The sequence below is a fragment of the Bufo gargarizans genome, chromosome 2, assembly GCF_014858855.1.
Source record: "Bufo gargarizans isolate SCDJY-AF-19 chromosome 2, ASM1485885v1, whole genome shotgun sequence".
Classification (NCBI taxonomy): domain Eukaryota; kingdom Metazoa; phylum Chordata; class Amphibia; order Anura; family Bufonidae; genus Bufo; species Bufo gargarizans.
This window is the reverse complement of record NC_058081.1, coordinates 47,851,000-47,858,372: the sequence shown is the minus strand read 5'-3', so window position 1 is coordinate 47,858,372 and position 7,373 is coordinate 47,851,000.

Below are 7,373 nucleotides of genomic sequence, written 5' to 3'. Positions count from 1 at the left end.
ACTGCTGGATACTAGGCAACACGCCTCAGAAACTACTTGTTTTGAGAAGTTGATGCATTTGGAGTCCTCCCCCAGTAAAATAATATCAAAGCTGTATTTAGCACTTAATGTCCAAACCCCTATAAGGATCCTACAATATTTGAAAACTTGGGCTACTGAGCTTGACTTAGAATTCTCGGAAACAGACATACTGCGCATACATGCACATTCCCACGGATTCTCGAGATGTGTGAAGGTGCAGGAGCACTCATATAAGGTGCTTACTCGGTGGTATCAGACCCCTAAACAATTATTATCTAAAGGTCTTAGCAAGTCGGACCTGTGCTGGAGGTGTAAGGAGGCAACTGGATCACAAACCCACATATTTTGGTCCTGCCCAAGGCTCCGCCCGTATTGGGACGGGGTATCAGCCATAATAGATAAGGTAATGGATACTCATATTCAGCTGTCACCAGAACTGGTGCTTCTCTGGCTCCCCACGCCGACCTTGTTCCCATCTAAAATGAACTTAACCACGCATTTGATACAGGCGGCGAGGCTACTCATACCACAGAAGTGGCTCAGTGAAGATCCGCCGGCACTTCCGCATTGGGAGATAAAAGTGGATCAGATATGCAGATTGGAGGAGCTGGCCGGCTGGGAAGCCAGACAGCACGAGAAATATTAAAAAATCTGGAACCCATGGCTTTCAGGACATTCAGGAACCAGCGAGTGGACTCTTCGGGTCTCATGGGTGTTAGAGATGCAAACTAACCAGTCACCCTCTTCTAGACTCATCCCAATGCCATCAGGACTTAGTACCGCCTGTTAGAGCTTTCCTAATGTCGTGATATTGCAGGATGACAGGCCGAACTGGATCGACAAATGTATTTTTTCGGCCTTATGTACTATGTTACTGCAAAACTAGGATTTAGACTATTTCAGATCTTCTCCTATGTACAAAAAAAATAACTGCTATAATACTGCTCCTATGTACAAGAATATACCTACTATAATACGGATCCTATGTACAAGAATATAACTACTATAATGCTGCCTCCTATGTACATGTCACCGCCAGACATCTGAGAAGCTCTGACAAACGTTCTTCAGAACCTCCTGCTTGAGGTTATTTTCTTTTGCTTTCGTTTTGTCATCTCGTTAGCCTCTCTCAGCTGTCATCTAGTTGCACTGATTGCATCCCTTTAAAGGGAGTCTTTCACCTAATCTGAGCGTTTTAGACCGCTCAGATCAGGTTATAGACTCTTTAACCCTCATTACGATCATACCTTTCTCTTATGTGTCCCTCGCCCAGATAATGAAAATAACACTTTTTAAACTTATGCAAATTACCTTCTGAAGGTGCCCAGGGGCGGCGTTACTGGGCGATGTGCCCAGAAAAACACACCTCCAGCCGGCGGACGTCACGAGCGGCACCAGAGGACGGCGGGCTGGGAACTGGCCCGCACCTGCGCACTGCTCTGCCCATTTTGGGCAGAGGAACATCCTTTCATATTGCGCATGCGCTGGCCGGCTGTCTTTAGTTGGCCGGCGCATGCGCAATATGAAAAGCTGTTCATCTGCCCATAATGGGCAGAGCAGTGCGCAGGTGCGGGCCAGTTCCCAGCCCGCCGTCCTCTGGTGCCGCTCGTGACGTCCGCCGGCTGGAGGTGTGTTTTTCTGGGCACATCGCCCAGTAACGCCGCCCCTGGGCACCTTCAGAAGGTAATTTGCATAAGTTTAAAAAGTGTTATTTTCATTATCTGGTCGAGGGACACATAAGAGAAAGGTATGATCGTAATGAGGGTTAAAGAGTCTATAACCTGATCTGAGCGGTCTAAAACGCTCAGATTAGGTGAAAGACTCCCTTTAAATCCCCTCCCATACTGCATCACTTTGCAGTTTATACAACTTCCTAGAGTGTGTACATGCTGGATGCTACAACTGATCCTTCTACAGATAAGTCTGTTCATTGATTTGTTTCCTGTTTGCTTGATCCTAGGTGACCCTGACTCCCTCCGTATTAAGTGTAGGGAGCCGGTGGTCGTGTCCCCTCACTATTATAGGGTGTTCAGGTGTCATACAGTCGAGGCACGAGGGCATGCAATTTTCTATCATAGAGATCTTTGCATGGGCTGAGAAGACAGGGAGAGTTTCAGGGTTTAAATAGGGGTCACCCTTTTGTTCCTTAGTTTCGGATCAAGCCAGTCGGATCGTTATTTGTAACTTCTTGTTTTCTGTTACACCATCCGTGACAGTACAAGGATATAACTACTATATTACTGCCTCCTTTGTACAAGAATATAACTTCTATAATACTGCTCTTATGTACAAGAATATAACTACAATAATACTGCGCCTATGTACAAGAATATAACTGCTATAATACTGCCTCCTATGTACAAGAATATAACTACTATAATACTGCTCCTATGTACAAGAATATAACTACTATAATACTGCCTCCTATGTACAAGAATATAACTACTATAATACTGCTCCTATGTACAAGAATATAACTACTATAATACTGCTCCTATGTACAAGAATATAACTACTATAATACTGCTCCTATTTACAAGAATATAACTACTATAATACTGCTCCTATGTACAAGAATATAACTACTATAATACTGCTCCTATGTACAAGAATATAACTACTATAATACTGCCTCCTATGTACAAGAATATAACTACTATAATACTGCTACTATGTACAAGAATGTAACTACTGGGGGCGGAGCCTAGCCACGCTGCTGAATGGCCGCACGAGCTTGAGCTCCTCCAGCATTCCGGCTCCTTTGCCCTATATAAGCTTACAATTTGCCTGATTATGGGGAAACCTGGCAGAGAAAAGAACAGAGGAAGCTCAGAGTCTACCCCACTGCACTCCAAACAACCTGAGATGGAGAAGTTCCTTCGGAAAACGCAGAGGATTGCTGCGCAGAAAGGCCCCAATATGGCGGCATCTGTCGCTCATGACTCCGATGCAGGAGAACTTTCAGACGCGGGTAGCGGTTCCGATATATCGGACAGGAGGCCCAGAGACCCGCCTCTATCAGAGCGGACACTCCGCCGTGTCCTTGAATCTGCCCTCTCGCCTTTAAAACAAGATCTGTCCGACATCAAGGACGACATGAAGCACCTGGGCCAGAGAGTGGTCACACTTGAAACCACGCAGGAAGCCATCATGACCTATGAAGGTAAAGCGTCGGAGGTACTGGCGTCTCACAAGGCCTTATTGAATGATGCCTTCCTGAAGTTGGAAGACCAGGAGAACCGTAGTCGCCGGCGCAATATCCGCATTCGCGGCCTACCTGAGTCGATTGCAGCGGAGGCCTTGCCGACAGTGGCACGTGAACTATTCTCCATGATGCTTGAACCTGACAGAGCGGCGGGAATCGTGGTGGAACGCATACACAGGGCATTGCGCCCTAGGCCTAAGCCGCAAGATCCGCCTTGTGATGTGATTTGTGGCCTATTGAGCTACATCAACACCGCAGCCCTCCTGAAGAGACAACGAGAGATGGAGGTACTGGAGTATGAGAACACTCCGATCCAGATGTTCCAGGATCTCGCGCCATCCACATTGGCCAAGCGGCACCTATTCAAGCCTCTCCTGGATGTCCTGAGGATGGCTGTATCCCTTTTGGGCTGGCGGTTTCCAGGAATGGTAAACTACTCACCGTGCGCTCACCATCAGATCTGGACTCTGTATGGAGGTCCCTGGATGTCCCTCCGGTGGAAATCCCCTCATGGCTACCGGCCGACCAAGATGGCCCCCTGCCCATACCACCTCGTGTGTCCGCCTGGCAGACGGCACCCGCGGGCAGGCCGGATCGTTCGGGACGCAGCAAGATGGACAGGGCCCTCACCTGATTTGAGCCGCGGCGGCGGCGGCTGAGTTTGTAAGCATAAATCGCTGCTATTTTACTTCTCCAAACTTGGAGATTACTGTTTTTCATCCTCCTGTTATCCTGGATGGCCTTTTCTCATTTTAAATTTTTTATTTTTCCGGCCTATCTCTTATTTTGGCTTATTGTTTTTCATATGATGGCATACCAGAGTTGTGACGTCTCAATGCTGTTACTGGACACTACCTCTAGGGCGGCGAACTGTGTTTCTCATTAGCAAGGTAAAGACCGGACGGATACTAGTGCTGGACGTATTTTTGTTTTTGGTCTCTTTTGTTATAGACCATAGGTGCTTTACTTGCCCCCTCGCTAGTCCAACCCTGTCTTGGCTGGTGATAAGTAAAGTACTAACCCCACCTCGGATGGGTACTTTGTCCGAGGTGATCACTTGTCAGTTTAACATGTTTAATGTTCTCTCCCCTATGTTTTGTTCTGTGTTCCCCTCTCTCCCTTCCCTTCCTTCTGCTCATAGCAACTGTGCGCTTCTCCACACATCCATGGGTATCATGTGCTCTTATTCATCTGACTGTATGCTGGAATGTCCTCTATAGTAGTCGCCTCACTAAATGCACATGGGCTGAACGAGCCATGCAAAAGGTCTCAAACACTGTCTCTCCTTCTGAGGGATAAAGTCTCAGTGGCTTTTCTGCAAGAGACCCATTTCAGAACGGGCAAAATTCAAAATTTTTACCCCCTAAGAAATTTGCTCAGTGGTTTCACAGTACACATGATTCTGCTAGTAGGGGAGTTAGTATAGCTGTGCATAAGAGCCTTCCCTTTAAGCACGCAGCTACATCAGCAGACCCCGAGGGTAGGTACATTTTCGTGAAGGGTATTCTAGGTGATTCCCCAGTGACTTTTGCCAATTTATACGCTCCCAATAAAGGCCAAGTACCATGGCTCGTTCAGTCCCTTGCTTTATTATCCTCCTTCTCAGATGGTTTATTAGTTTTAGGGGGCGACTTTAACGTTGCCCTGGAGCCAGCGGTGGACACCTCGGCGGGCAGACCTTCTGTGTCTTATAAGCTCTTGAAAAGGCTAGAAATCTCCCTGAGAAAACTTAAAGTCTTGGATGTTTGGCGGACCCTGAACCCCAATGGCCGAGATTATACATTCTACTCTCATGCTAAGCTGTCCTTTCACAGACTGGATTATCTGTTCCTGTCTGATTCGCATATAAGTAATGTCTCTGGAGCCCGGATAGGTAACATCGCATTATCTGACCTTGCCCCTGTTATTGTTCACTTCTCCTTGTCCGGTCCACAGAGAAAGGAGCGCTTATGGCGTCTCAATGATACTTTGATTTTAGACCCTAAACACGCTTGCAAAATTAGGGCCTCGATATCTGAATTTTTTGCGCTTAATGACACCCCAGACTCCCCTCCTTCTCCTTCCATACTATGGGAATCCCACAAGGTGGTCCTGAGGGGGGAACTTATCGCTTTGGGGGCTTTTGTGAAAAAGCAAAGGACACAAGCTTTGGAAGCCTTACTGGCGACCATTGCTCGCCTTGAATCCTCCCACAAGGAATCACAGGCTATACGCACCCTAGCAGAGCTAACTGAAGCCAGAACGCGCTTAAAAAATTTATTGAATGTCACTTCTGCAAAGTTGGTCCTGCGCTCACGTTTTAAGGCCTATGCCCATGGGAATAGAGGAAACAGACTGATGTCGGCCATTGCAAAGAAGCAGTTTTCTGACTCCTTTGTTTCCTCTATTAAGGACTCCAAGGGTAAGATACATAAGTCCACCCCAGATGTCGCCAAGGCATTTTGCACCTTTTATGAGGCTTTATATAATTTACCCCCTCCCAATGGGACTACCCCCGGGGATCTCTCTGAAGCCACAGACAAATTTTTGCAGACCCTGAACCTCCCTTCCATATCCTCATCCAAAGCTTCCATTCTGACTAGGCCCATCTCGGATTCAGAGGTTCGTAAGGTTCTCATGTCTATCCCATCAGGTAAAAGCCCCGGCCCCGACGGATTTTCCATTGCGTATTATAAATCCTTTCAGGATGTTTTAATCCTACGTTTCAAGAATTTGTGCAACTACCTTCTGACTGGGGGCTCCCTTGCTCCTCACTCCTTATTGGCGCACATTACTGTCCTCCATAAGGAAAACAAGGACCCGACTAGCTGCAGTAACTACAGGCCGATATCTTTGCTTAATAATAATGTGAAGTGGTTGGCGAAGATCTTGGCTACCAGGCTTCAGGATGTTCTCCCTGACATTGTTCATGAGGAACAAGTAGGTTTTGTCAATGGCAGACAGGGGTCGGAAAACACGGTGCGTCTTCTGCATCTTGTCAATTGGGCCAAGAGATCCTCTAGGCTTTTGGTCTTGGTGAGTACGGATGCAGAGAAGGAATTCGACAGGGTCAGCTGGCTGTTTATGTCGCGGACCCTGTCGAAGTTTGGCCTCCCAGACCAGTTTATTAGTGCCATTAACACCCTATATTCGGCCCCCTCTGCCATGGTCAAAGTCAATGGAGCATTATCCCCACCATTTCACATGACCAATGGGACGAGGCAAGGATGTCCCCTCTCTCCTGCACTACTTATATTAGTGATGGAGACCCTTTTGTGTAAAATTAGAGCAGACCCGGTCATTAGAGGCCTTCAGATTGGCCCCTATACTCATGTTACTGCAGCATTCGCGGATGACCTTTTAGTCATGACCTCCAACCCTGCAGAGGCCTTGCCCAAATTGTTGAATATATTTGAGGATTTTGGATTTGTATCCAATTTTAAAATAAATTATGGGAAATCCATGGCACTTAATATCTCTTGCCCCCAAACTGTGGTCAATAATCTTAAACGTACCACCCCATTTACCTGGGCCTCCAGAGACATTACGTTCTTGGGGACGCATGTTTCGGCTAATGTCCAAGACCTAGCCTCCCTTAACTATGTGCCGCTCTTGCAAAATGTCCGCACCCATCTACAGAACCTGAAACTCCCGTTTGTTTCATGGATTGGGAGAAAGAATTACCTTAAAACTTTTATCCTCCCCAAATTTCTGTATTTGCTGCAAACCCTTCCTATTTGGCTACCAAATTCATACTTCACAGAAGTCCGCCGAGTGTTCACACGCTTCCTCTGGAATGGCAAATCGCCGCGTATTGCCTATTCTATCCTCACCAGGGACAGGAGGTTCGGAGGCTTTGGGATGCCAGATGTAAAGTCATATTATACTGCTGTTCAATTATGTAGATGTGTGGCTACTCTATCCCGCCAATCTAGCTCCCTTTGCTCACGTCTTGAGTCTGTACTGCTCACCAACCAAGACCAGCTTACTTTATGGGGTGTCAGGCCCTTCTCAGCCAATCATTACGCCTCCTCCCTGGTCTGGAAAGGAATGCTAGTAGAATGGTCCAAAATGGTCCAATCCCAGTTGTTTAGCTTTCCTAATCCCTGTATGCCTCTCAAATTATTGCAAAGCTATATTCACCCTTCTGTGTCAAACCCCTCTGGGA